Genomic DNA, 12,500 nt, shown 5'->3' with positions numbered 1-12,500 from the left:
GCGGGGGCTCGCGCGACTGTTTTCCGGACGCCGGCCGCGGTTCGCGGGGGCTCTAGGTGGTCTGACGCTGCCGCGGGGTGAGATGGATCGGGCTGGACCCGGCGCAGCCGAAGCCGAGGACGCGGAACCTCGAATGCGACCCTCGCGGACCCCTAAACGAGAGGAGCTGCGCCCGGCCTCGTAAGACACCTCTTCTCCGGTGCTAGGTCGACCCCGACGCCGCTGGCCGCCGCCGCCGCCTTGCCGCTATCCCTCCGCACGTTTGGGGCCGGTGGCGACCCGCAGGACGGCCGACAACTCGCTCGTTTGGCGGGGCGATGCAAGGTTAGGCGAACTGGGCGGTAACTCGGGTTAGTCGAGGGGACTTCGCGGTGGACAGGGGGGTGCGAATCCGGCCGGGCGGCCCTTCGATGGAGCCTGGTGCAGGGACATTCAATGGGATGAGCCGCGCTCGCCGCGGAACCTTCGAGCGCCGCTACTCAGCAAGTAAACGAGAGGGAGCTGCGCCCGGCCTCGTAAGACGCCTCTTCTCCGGTGCGAGCGCCCCGACGCCGCTGGCCGCCGCCGCCGCCTTGCCGCTATCCCGCCGCGCGTTTGGGGAGGGAGGGCGACCCGTAGGACGGCCCGCCGACTACACGACCGTTTGGCAGAGCGAGTGCAAGGTTAGGCGAGCTGGGCGGTAACTCGGGTTAGTCTGGGGAGACTCGCGGTGGACAGGGGGGCGCGAATCCGGCCGGGCGGCCCCATCGATTAAGCATTGGTAGGGAGCCGAGGATGAGCCGTGCGAAGTGGCCTCGGAGGCGGTCCGTGGGGGACGACGGGGGGGGACGGGCGTCGGCCCTCCGGCCCGAGCAGAGAACGTTCGGTCACCCAAGCGGGAATCTGCGCCCCGGCCCGAGTCGGACTCGGTCGGTGCGGCCCGCTGAGGCCCTCAACTATTCCCGTACGCGGGGGTCGGGAGCTGCGGCGCTGCGCCGGCGACTTACCCGCGCGAGGCACGCACTGCGTGCGGCCAGGATGCGGAGTTGGATCGGCGCTGGTTGGGAACCCTCGGGGAACGAAGGCGGACGGCGGCCAGCCGGCGCCGACGAACCCGTCGGGGAGGGGGCTGGTGGCAGGCGCGATCGGCACTATTGCTGACTGCCGGGAGGGAAGCTGCGCCCCGGCCGAGTCAGACTCAGCCGTTGCGGCCCCCCCGAGCCCGCAGCGCGTAGCGCGGAAGCCATACGCCCCCCCGATGCGGAGCGACAGACGCCCCCGCGACCGCGGTTGGTCGGGAAGGCTTTTCGGATAGAGGTCGGACGGTGTGTGTGGACGGCTTCCCGTGGTGCCGCCGCTATCAAGCCGGAGGGTTTGAGAAACGACATTCGCGGAAGGACCGGCGCGGCCGGCGGACGCTCGCACGCGCGGCGCCCGACACTCAGCCGCTCGCTCGGCCTCCGTGGATCGTGGCTAGGTGGGATGGATGCCAAACCGGGTCGTCTCGGTCTCGCCGCAGTACGGTCGCGCCGGGGCCTGCGGGGCGGCGCGGGGAGCGCACGCTCACGCGGCGGCCGGGGCGCTAGAGTGCGACCTGCAGTGGGTAGGAACCGTCCACCCGACGTCGGACGAGCCGAGGCCGATGGAGGCCCTACCAAGGCGGGTCATGAGTGCCAGTCGGTCAGTTGGGTGAGGGTGTACTCGGAGGCCCGCCGGGAGCAGACGGGCGACCGGGGATGGGGGGCGTACGCGGGCGGGCGCCGGGAGAAGACGGCCCGTCCGGGGTCGAATCTCGGCCTGTGTTTTCGGAGCCGGCCGGGCATCACGCTCCCTCCTTGGATGGACAACATTCGTAGTTGACACTTTGTGTCATTTTATCCGAGCGGGCGGGCGCCTCGAGAGGCGGACCGTCCGGGGCGACTCTCGGCCTGTGTTTTCGGAGCCGGCCGGGCCTCACGCTCCCTCCTTGGATGGACAACATTCGTAGTTGACACTTTGTGTCATTTTATCCGAGCAGACGGGCGCCGCGAGGCGGACCGTCCGGGGCGACTCTCGGCCTGTGTTTTCGGAGCCGGCCGGGCATCACGCTCCCTCCTTGGATGGACAACATTCGTAGTTGACACTTTGTGTCATTTTATCCGAGCGGAGCGGGCGCCTCGAGAGGCGGACCGTCCGGGGCGACTCTCGGCCTGTGTTTTCGGAGCCGGCCGGGCCTCACGCTCCCTCCTTGGATGGACAACATTCGTAGTTGACACTTTGTGTCATTTTATCCGAGCGGGCGGGCGCCGCGAGGCGGACCGTCCGGGGCGACTCTCGGCCTGTGTTTAAGGAGCCGGCCGGGCATCACGCTCCTTCCTTGGATGGACAACATTCGCAGTTGACACTTTGTGTCATTTTATCCGAGCAGACGGGCGCCGCGAGGCGGACCGTCCGGGGCGACTCTCGGCCTGTGTTTTCGGAGCCGGCCGGGCATCACGCTCCCTCCTTGGATGGACAACATTCGTAGTTGACACTTTGTGTCATTTTATCCGAGCGGGCGGGCGCCTCGAGAGGCGGACCGTCCGGGGCGACTCTCGGCCTGTGTTTTCGGAGCCGGCCGGGCCTCACGCTCCCTCCTTGGATGGACAACATTCGTAGTTGACACTTTGTGTCATTTTATCCGAGCGGGCGGGCGCCGCGAGGCGGACCGTCCGGGGCGACTCTCGGCCTGTGTTTAAGGAGCCGGCCGGGCATCACGCTCCTTCCTTGGATGGACAACATTCGCAGTTGACACTTTGTGTCATTTTATCCGAGCAGACGGGCGCCGCGAGGCGGACCGTCCGGGGCGACTCTCGGCCTGTGTTTTCGGAGCCGGCCGGGCATCACGCTCCCTCCTTGGATGGACAACATTCGTAGTTGACACTTTGTGTCATTTTATCCGAGCAGACGGGCGCCGCGAGGCGACCGTCCGGGGCGACTCTCGGCCTGTGTTTAAGGAGCCGGCCGGGCATCACGCTCCTTCCTTGGATGGACAACATTCGTAGTTGACACTTTGTGTCATTTTATCCGAGCGGGCGGGCGCCGCGAGGCGGACCGTCCGGGGCGACTCTCGGCCTGTGTTTAAGGAGCCGGCCGGGCATCACGCTCCTTCCTTGGATGGACAACATTCGCAGTTGACACTTTGTGTCATTTTATCCGAGCAGACGGGCGCCGCGAGGCGGACCGTCCGGGGCGACTCTCGGCCTGTGTTTTCGGAGCCGGCCGGGCATCACGCTCCCTCCTTGGATGGACAACATTCGTAGTTGACACTTTGTGTCATTTTATCCGAGCAGACGGGCGCCGCGAGGCGACCGTCCGGGGCGACTCTCGGCCTGTGTTTAAGGAGCCGGCCGGGCATCACGCTCCTTCCTTGGATGGACAACATTCGTAGTTGACACTTTGTGTCATTTTATCCGAGCGGGCGGGCGCCGCGAGGCGGACCGTCCGGGGCGACTCTCGGCCTGTGTTTAAGGAGCCGGCCGGGCATCACGCTCCTTCCTTGGATGGACAACATTCGCAGTTGACACTTTGTGTCATTTTATCCGAGCAGACGGGCGCCGCGAGGCGGACCGTCCGGGGCGACTCTCGGCCTGTGTTTTCGGAGCCGGCCGGGCATCACGCTCCCTCCTTGGATGGACAACATTCGTAGTTGACACTTTGTGTCATTTTATCCGAGCAGACGGGCGCCGCGAGGCGGACCGTCCGGGGCGACTCTCGGCCTGTGTTTAAGGAGCCGGCCGGGCATCACGCTCCTTCCTTGGATGGACAACATTCGCAGTTGACACTTTGTGTCATTTTGTTCGGCCTGTGTTTAAGGAGGCAGCCGTCCTCCACTCGGTCCGTGTTTAAGGAGCGACACTCGCGCTCCGGTTCGGCCTGTATTTAGGGAGGCGGCCGTCCTCCGCTTGGTCTGTGTTAAGGGCGACACTCGGTCCATGTTTGAGGAGCCTGGCCCTGACGCTCCTCTCCGGCCTGTGTTTAAGGAGGCGGCCGTCCTCCCCTTGGTCTGTGTTAAGGGCGACACTCGGTCCATGTTTGAGGAGCCTGGCCCTGACGCTCCTCTCCGGCCTGTGTTTAAGGAGGCGGCCGTCCTCCCCTTGGTCTGTGTTAAGGGCGACACTCTGTCCATGTTTGAGGAGCCTGGCCCTGACGCTCCTCTCCGGCCTGTGTTTAAGGAGGCGGCCGTCCTCCCCTTGGTCTGTGTTAAGGGCGACACTCGGTCCATGTTTGAGGAGCCTGGCCCTGACGCTCCTCTCCGGCCTGTGTTTAAGGAGGCGGCCGTCCTCCCCTTGGTCTGTGTTAAGGGCGACACTCGGTCCATGTTTGAGGAGCCTGGCCCTGACGCTCCTCTCCGGCCTGTGTTTAAGGAGGCGGCCGTCCTCCCCTTGGTCTGTGTTAAGGGCGACACTCGGTCCATGTTTGAGGAGCCTGGCCCTGACGCTCCTCTCCGGCCTGTGTTTAAGGAGGCGGCCGTCCTCCCCTTGGTCTGTGTTAAGGGCGACACTCGGTCCATGTTTGAGGAGCCTGGCCCTGACGCTCCTCTCCGGCCTGTGTTTAAGGAGGCGGCCGTCCTCCCCTTGGTCTGTGTTAAGGGCGACACTCGGTCCGTGTTTAAGGAGCGGCCCTCGCGCTCCGGTTCGGCCTGTATTTAGGGAGGCGGCCGTCCTCCGCTTGGTCTGTGTTAAGGGCGACACTCGGTCCGTGTTTAAGGAGCCGGCCCTGACGCTCCTCTTCGGCCTGTGTTTAAGGAGGCGGCCGTCCTCCACTTCCTTCCATGCACCACCACATTCGCAGTTGACACTTTGCCATTTTTTCAGAGAGGTGACACTTAGTCGTTTTTTCGAAAGTTGACACTTAGTCGTTTTTTCGAAAGTTGACACTTTGCCGTTTTTTCAGAGAGGCGACACTTAGTCGTTTTTTCGAAAGTTGACACTTAGCCGTTTTTTCGAAAGTTGACACTTAGCCGTTTTTTCGAAAGTTGACACTTAGCCGTTTTTTCGAAAGTTGACACTTAGTCACTTTTTCGCCACAGTGACACCTCCAGCGCGTGCCACGGCGCTTTTCAGGTCTTCTATCCGACCTTGTGCTGTCGAGGACGGCGTGTCCGACGCCGTGGGGAGACCAGCACCATCTCCTCCATACTCGTAAACGGGGTGCTTTGGAAAACGGGGGGAAAGTCGATGAGTACACTGACTACTGGGACCATTTCATTGTACTCTGGCGCACCTGAAGACCAAAAAAGGTACTGCACCTTAGCCCGGGTACCTCACCCCCTGGTACCTCGAGGAGAACTTAGAAAAATTTCGACAAATTTTTGGTGAGCTCCAGGGAGAGAGGCTGATTTTTCGCTTTTTGAGGCCGACCGCCGAACCGGCGCGGGGCGGACTCACAAGCCCCGCAGAGCCGTGGGCACTTAGTCGTTTTTTCAGAGAGGCGACACTTAGTCGTTTTTTCAGAGGCGACACTTAGTCGTTTTTTCGAAAGTTGACACTTAGCCGTTTTTTCGAAAGTCGACACTTAGCCGTTTTTTTGGAAAGTTGACACTTAGTCGTTTTTTCGAAAGTTGACACTTAGTCGTTTTTTCGCCACAATTGGCTCTGAGCTCCAGGGGGAGAGCCTGGTTTTGCCTTATTTCAGGCCGGCTGGGGAACCGGCGCGGGTCGGATGCACGAGCCCGGCAGAGCCGTGGGCACTTAGAAAATTTTCGCCGATTAAGCTGGGACCTCCAGGCGGAGACCGGCATTCCTCGTCCTCGGGGTTCGACCCAGGAACCGGCGCTGGGCAGACGCCGTAGCCACGCAGAGCCGTGGGCACTTAGAAAATATTCGCCAAGTTGGCTCTGAGCTCCAGGCGGAGAGGCTGGTTTTGCCTTATTTCAGGCCGGCTGGGGAACCGGCGCGGGTCGGATGCACGAGCCCGCAGAGCCGTGGGCACTTTGCCATTTTCTCAGAGTCGACACTTAGTCGTTTTTTCAGAGAGGCGACACTCTGTCGTTTTTTCGAAAGTTGACACTTTGCCGTTTTTTCAGAGAGGCGACACTTAGCCGTTTTTTCGAAAGTTGACACTTAGCCGTTTTTTCGAAAGTCGACACTTAGCCGTTTTTTCAGAGATGTGACACTTTGCCGTTTTTTCGAAAGTCGACACTTAGCCGTTTTTTCAGAGATGTGACACTTAGAAACTTTTTGCCAAGTTGGCTGTGAGCTCCAGGAGGAGACCGTTATTTTTCGTCATTCGAGGCCGACTGCGGAACCGGCGCTGGGCGGACGCCAAAGCTCGGCAGGGCCGTGGGCACTTAGAAACTTTTTGCCAAGTTGGCTGTGAGCTCCAGGAGGAGACCGTTATTTTTCGTCATTCGAGGCCGACTGCGGAACCGGCGCTGGGCGGACGCCAAAGCTCGGCAGGGCCGTGGGCACTTAGAAACTTTTTGCCAAGTTGGCTGTGAGCTCCAGGAGGAGACCGTTATTTTTCGTCATTCGAGGCCGACTGCGGAACCGGCGCTGAGCGGACGCCAAAGCTCGGCAGGGCCGTGGGCACTTAGAAACTTTTTGCCAAGTTGGCTGTGAGCTCCAGGAGGAGACCGTTATTTTTCGTCATTCGAGGCCGACTGCGGAACCGGCGCTGGGCGGACGCCAAAGCTCGGCAGGGCCGTGGGCACTTAGAAACTTTTTGCCAAGTTGGCTGTGAGCTCCAGGAGGAGACCGTTATTTTTCGTCATTCGAGGCCGACTGCGGAACCGGCGCTGGGCGGACGCCAAAGCTCGGCAGGGCCGTGGGCACTTAGAAACTTTTTGCCAAGTTGGCTGTGAGCTCCAGGAGGAGACCGTTATTTTTCGTCATTCGAGGCCGACTGCGGAACCGGCGCTGGGCGGACGCCAAAGCTCGGCAGGGCCGTGGGCACTTAGAAACTTTTTGCCAAGTTGGCTGTGAGCTCCAGGAGGAGACCGTTATTTTTCGTCATTCGAGGCCGACTGCGGAACCGGCGCTGGGCGGACGCCAAAGCTCGGCAGGGCCGTGGGCACTTAGAAACTTTTTGCCAAGTTGGCTGTGAGCTCCAGGAGGAGACCGTTATTTTTCGTCATTCGAGGCCGACTGCGGAACCGGCGCTGGGCGGACGCCAAAGCTCGGCAGGGCCGTGGGCACTTAGAAACTTTTTGCCAAGTTGGCTGTGAGCTCCAGGAGGAGACCGTTATTTTTCGTCATTCGAGGCCGACTGCGGAACCGGCGCTGGGCGGACGCCAAAGCTCGGCAGGGCCGTGGGCACTTAGAAACTTTTTGCCAAGTTGGCTGTGAGCTCCAGGAGGAGACCGTTATTTTTCGTCATTCGAGGCCGACTGCGGAACCGGCGCTGGGCGGACGCCAAAGCTCGGCAGGGCCGTGGGCACTTAGAAACTTTTTGCCAAGTTGGCTGTGAGCTCCAGGAGGAGACCGTTATTTTTCGTCATTCGAGGCCGACTGCGGAACCGGCGCTGAGCGGACGCCAAAGCTCGGCAGGGCCGTGGGCACTTAGAAACTTTTTGCCAAGTTGGCTGTGAGCTCCAGGAGGAGACCGTTATTTTTCGTCATTCGAGGCCGACTGCGGAACCGGCGCTGGGCGGACGCCAAAGCTCGGCAGGGCCGTGGGCACTTAGAAACTTTTTGCCAAGTTGGCTGTGAGCTCCAGGAGGAGACCGTTATTTTTCGTCATTCGAGGCCGACTGCGGAACCGGCGCTGGGCGGACGCCAAAGCTCGGCAGGGCCGTGGGCACTTAGAAACTTTTTGCCAAGTTGGCTGTGAGCTCCAGGAGGAGACCGTTATTTTTCGTCATTCGAGGCCGACTGCGGAACCGGCGCTGGGCGGACGCCAAAGCTCGGCAGGGCCGTGGGCACTTAGAAACTTTTTGCCAAGTTGGCTGTGAGCTCCAGGAGGAGACCGTTATTTTTCGTCATTCGAGGCCGACTGCGGAACCGGCGCTGGGCGGACGCCAAAGCTCGGCAGGGCCGTGGGCACTTAGAAACTTTTTGCCAAGTTGGCTGTGAGCTCCAGGAGGAGACCGTTATTTTTCGTCATTCGAGGCCGACTGCGGAACCGGCGCTGGGCGGACGCCAAAGCTCGGCAGGGCCGTGGGCACTTAGAAACTTTTTGCCAAGTTGGCTGTGAGCTCCAGGAGGAGACCGTTATTTTTCGTCATTCGAGGCCGACTGCGGAACCGGCGCTGGGCGGACGCCAAAGCTCGGCAGGGCCGTGGGCACTTAGAAACTTTTTGCCAAGTTGGCTGTGAGCTCCAGGAGGAGACCGTTATTTTTCGTCATTGGAGGCCGACTGCGGAACCGGCGCTGGGCGGACGCCAAAGCTCGGCAGGGCCGTGGGCACTTAGAAACTTTTTGCCAAGTTGGCTGTGAGCTCCAGGAGGAGACCGTTATTTTTCGTCATTCTAGGCCGGCTGCAGAACCGGCGCGGGTCGGATGCACGAGCCCGCAGAGCCGTGGGCACTTTGCCACTTTTTCGCCACAATTGGCTGTGAGCTCCAGGAGGAGACCGTTATTTTTCGTCATTCTAGGCCGGCTGCAGAACCGGCGCGGGTCGGATGCACGAGCCCGCAGAGCCGTGGGCACTTTGCCACTTTTTCGCCACAATTGGCTGTGAGCTCCAGGAGGAGACCGTTATTTTTCGTCATTCTAGGCCGGTTGCAGAACCGGCGCGGCTCGGATGCACGAGCCCGCAGAGCCGTGGGCACTTAGAAAATTTTCAGAGAGGCGACACTTTGCCATTTTTTCAGAGAGGTGACACTTAGTCGTTTTTTCGAAAGTTGACACTTAGCCGTTTTTTCGAAAGTTGACACTTAGTCGTTTTTTCGAAAGTTGACACTTAGTCGTTTTTTCGCCAAAGTGCCCACCTCCAGCGCGTGCCACGGCGCTTTCCAGGTCTTCTATCCGACCTTGTGCTGTCGAGGACGGCGTGTCCGACGCCGTGGGGAGACCAGCACCATCTCCTCCATACTCGTAAACGAGGTGCTTTGGAAAACGGGGGGAAAGTCGATGAGTACACTGACTACTGGGACCATTTCATTGTACTCTGGCGCACCTGAAGACCAAAAAAGGTACTGCACCTTAGCCCGGGTACCTCACCCCCTGGTACCTCGAGGAGAACTTAGAAAAATTTCGACAAATTTTTGGTGAGCTCCAGGGAGAGAGGCTGATTTTTTGCTTTTTGAGGCCGACCGCCGAACCGGCGCGGGGCGGACTCACAAGCCCCGCAGAGCCGTGGGCACTTAGTCGTTTTTTCGAAAGTTGACACTTAGCCGTTTTTTCGAAAGTTGACACTTAGCCGTTTTTTCGAAAGTCGACACTTAGCCGTTTTTTCGAAAGTTGACACTTAGTCGTTTTTTCGCCGATTTTGCTGGGACCTCCAGGCGAGGACCGGCGTTTTTCGTCTTCCGGGTCCGACCCGGGAACCAGCGCCGAGCGGACACATTCGCTCGCTAGTGCCGTTGGCACTTAGAAAATTTTTCGTTTGTCATGAGCTCCGGGCGAGGACCGGCGTTTTTCGTCTTCCGGGTTCGACCCGGGAACCAGCGCCGAGCGGACACATTCGCTCGCTAGTGCCGTTGGCACTTAGAAAATTTTTCGTTTGTCATGAGCTCCGGGCGAGGACCGGCGTTTTTCGTCTTCCGGGTTCGACCCGGGAACCAGCGCCGAGTGGACACATTCGCTCGCTAGTGCCGTTGGCACTTAGAAAATTTTTCGTTTGTCATGAGCTCCGGGCGGAGACCGGCGTTTTTCGTCTTCCGGGTTCGACCCGGGAACCAGCGCCGAGCGGACACATTCGCTCGCTAGTGCCGTTGGCACTTAGAAAATTTTTCGTTTGTCATGAGCTCCGGGCGGAGACCGGCGTTTTTCGTCTTCCGGGTTCGACCCGGGAACCAGCGCCGAGCGGACACATTCGCTCGCAAGTGCCGTTGGCACTTAGAAAATTTTTCGTTTGTCATGAGCTCCGGGCGGAGACCGGCGTTTTTCGTCTTCCGGGTTCGACCCGGGAACCAGCGCCGAGCGGACACATTCGCTCGCTAGTGCCGTTGGCACTTAGAAAATTTTTCGTTTGTCATGAGCTCCGGGCGGAGAGCGGCGTTTTTCGTCTTCCGGGTTCGACCCGGGAACCAGCGCCGAGCGGACACATTCGCTCGCTAGTGCCGTTGGCACTTAGAAAATTTTTCGTTTGTCATGAGCTCCGGGCGGAGAGCGGCGTTTTTCGTCTTCCGGGTTCGACCCGGGAACCAGCGCCGAGCGGACACATTCGCTCGCTAGTGCCGTTGGCACTTAGAAAATTTTTCGTTTGTCATGAGCTCCGGGCGGAGACCGGCGTTTTTCGTCTTCCGGGTTCGACCCGGGAACCAGCGCCGAGCGGACACATTCGCTCGCAAGTGCCGTTGGCACTTAGAAAATTTTTCGTTTGTCATGAGCTCCGGGCGGAGACCGGCATTTTTCGTCATTCGAGGCCGACGGGGGAACCAGCCGGAGCGGACACGTTTGCTCGGAAGAGCCGTTGGCACTTAGAAAAAATTCCGTGTCTCGTGAGCTCCAGGGGGGACAGGCTGGTTTTATTCATCCGTAGCCGACATGGGAACCAGCGCGGAGCGGATTGGTGTTGCGCTGCCATATACCTCATCTCTCTCAGGAGTCCCCCCCTTATACGTGCCGATGGTGTTTTGGAAAACGGGGGGTAACTGGATGAGTACACTGACTAGGGGGACCAGTACACTAGCGAGTGGGACCAGTACACTGACTAGTGGGACCAACACACTATGAGCGCCTGGTACCTAAAATGGAAGTATAGAGGCCGAATTTCGGGCAAGATCACGCCGGGTTAGGCTTCCAGGACCTCGGCTAAGCAATTTTAACGGGTCGCCCGGTTCTTTTTTGATCCAGCCCGGTTCTTTTTTTATCCAGCCTGGTTCTTTTTACACTTCCAGCTGGAGCTCGGGAGCGGCTTTTTGCACAAGATCACGCCGTGTTAGGCTTCCAGGACCTCGGCTAAGCAATTTTAACGGGTCGCCCGGTTCTTTTTTGATCCAGCCCGGTTCTTTTTTTTATCCAGCCTGGTTCTTTTTACACTTCCAGCTGGAGCTCGGGAGCGGCTTTTTGCACAAGATCACGCCGTGTTAGGCTTCCAGGACCTCGGCTAAGCAATTTTAACGGGTCGCCCGGTTCTTTTTTGATCCAGCCCGGTTCTTTTTTTTTATCCAGCCTGGTTCTTTTTACACTTCCAGCTGGAGCTCGGGAGCGGCTTTTTGCACAAGATCACGCCGTGTTAGGCTTCCAGGACCTCGGCGAAGCAATTTTAACGGGTCGCCCGGTTCTTTTTTGATCCAGCCCGGTTCTTTTTTTTATCCAGCCTGGTTCTTTTTACACTTCCAGCTGGAGCTTGGGAGCGGCTTTTTGCACAAGATCACGCCGTGTTAGGCTTCCAGGACCTCGGCTAAGCAATTTTAACGGGTCGCCCGGTTCTTTTTTTTATCCAGCCCGGTTCTTTTTTTATCCAGCCCGGTTCTTTTTACACTTCCAGCTGGAGCTCTGGAGCGGCTTTTTGGACAAGATCACGCCGTGTTAGGCTTCCAGGACCTCGGCTAAGCAATTTTAACGGTCGCCCGGTTCTTTTTTGATCCAGCCCGGTTCTTTTTTTTATCCAGCCTGGTTCTTTTTACACTTCCAGCTGGAGCTCGGGAGCGGCTTTTTGCACAAGATCACGCCGTGTTAGGCTTCCAGGACCTCGGCGAAGCAATTTTAACGGGTCGCCCGGTTCTTTTTTGATCCAGCCCGGTTCTTTTTTTTATCCAGCCTGGTTCTTTTTACACTTCCAGCTGGAGCTTGGGAGCGGCTTTTTGCACAAGATCACGCCGTGTTAGGCTTCCAGGACCTCGGCTAAGCAATTTTAACGGGTCGCCCGGTTCTTTTTTTATCCAGCCCGGTTCTTTTTTTATCCAGCCCGGTTCTTTTTACACTTCCAGCTGGAGCTCTGGAGCGGCTTTTTGGACAAGATCACGCCGTGTTAGGCTTCCAGGACCTCGGCGAAGCAATTTTAACGGGTCGCCCGGTTCTTTTTTGATCCAGCCCGGTTCTTTTTTTTATCCAGCCTGGTTCTTTTTACACTTCCAGCTGGAGCTCGGGAGCGGCTTTTTGCACAAGATCACGCCGTGTTAGGCTTCCAGGACCTCGGCGAAGCAATTTTAACGGGTCGCCCGGTTCTTTTTTGATCCAGTCCCGGTTCTTTTTTTTATCCAGCCTGGTTCTTTTTACACTTCCAGCTGGAGCTTGGGAGTGGCTTTTTGCACAAGATCACGCCGTGTTAGGCTTCCAGGACCTCGGCTAAGCAATTTTAACGGGTCGCCCGGTTCTTTTTTTTATCCAGCCCGGTTCTTTTTTTATCCAGCCCGGTTCTTTTTACACTTCCAGCTGGAGCTCTGGAGCGGCTTTTTGGACAAGATCACGCCGTGTTAGGCTTCCAGGACCTCGGCGAAGCAATTTTAACGG

This window comes from Syngnathus leptorhynchus, unplaced genomic scaffold (assembly GCF_054491065.1).
Source record: "Syngnathus leptorhynchus isolate UIUO unplaced genomic scaffold, UIUO_Slep HiC_scaffold_832, whole genome shotgun sequence".
Lineage (NCBI taxonomy): Eukaryota > Metazoa > Chordata > Actinopteri > Syngnathiformes > Syngnathidae > Syngnathus > Syngnathus leptorhynchus.
Note: the sequence above shows the minus strand (reverse complement) of the source record.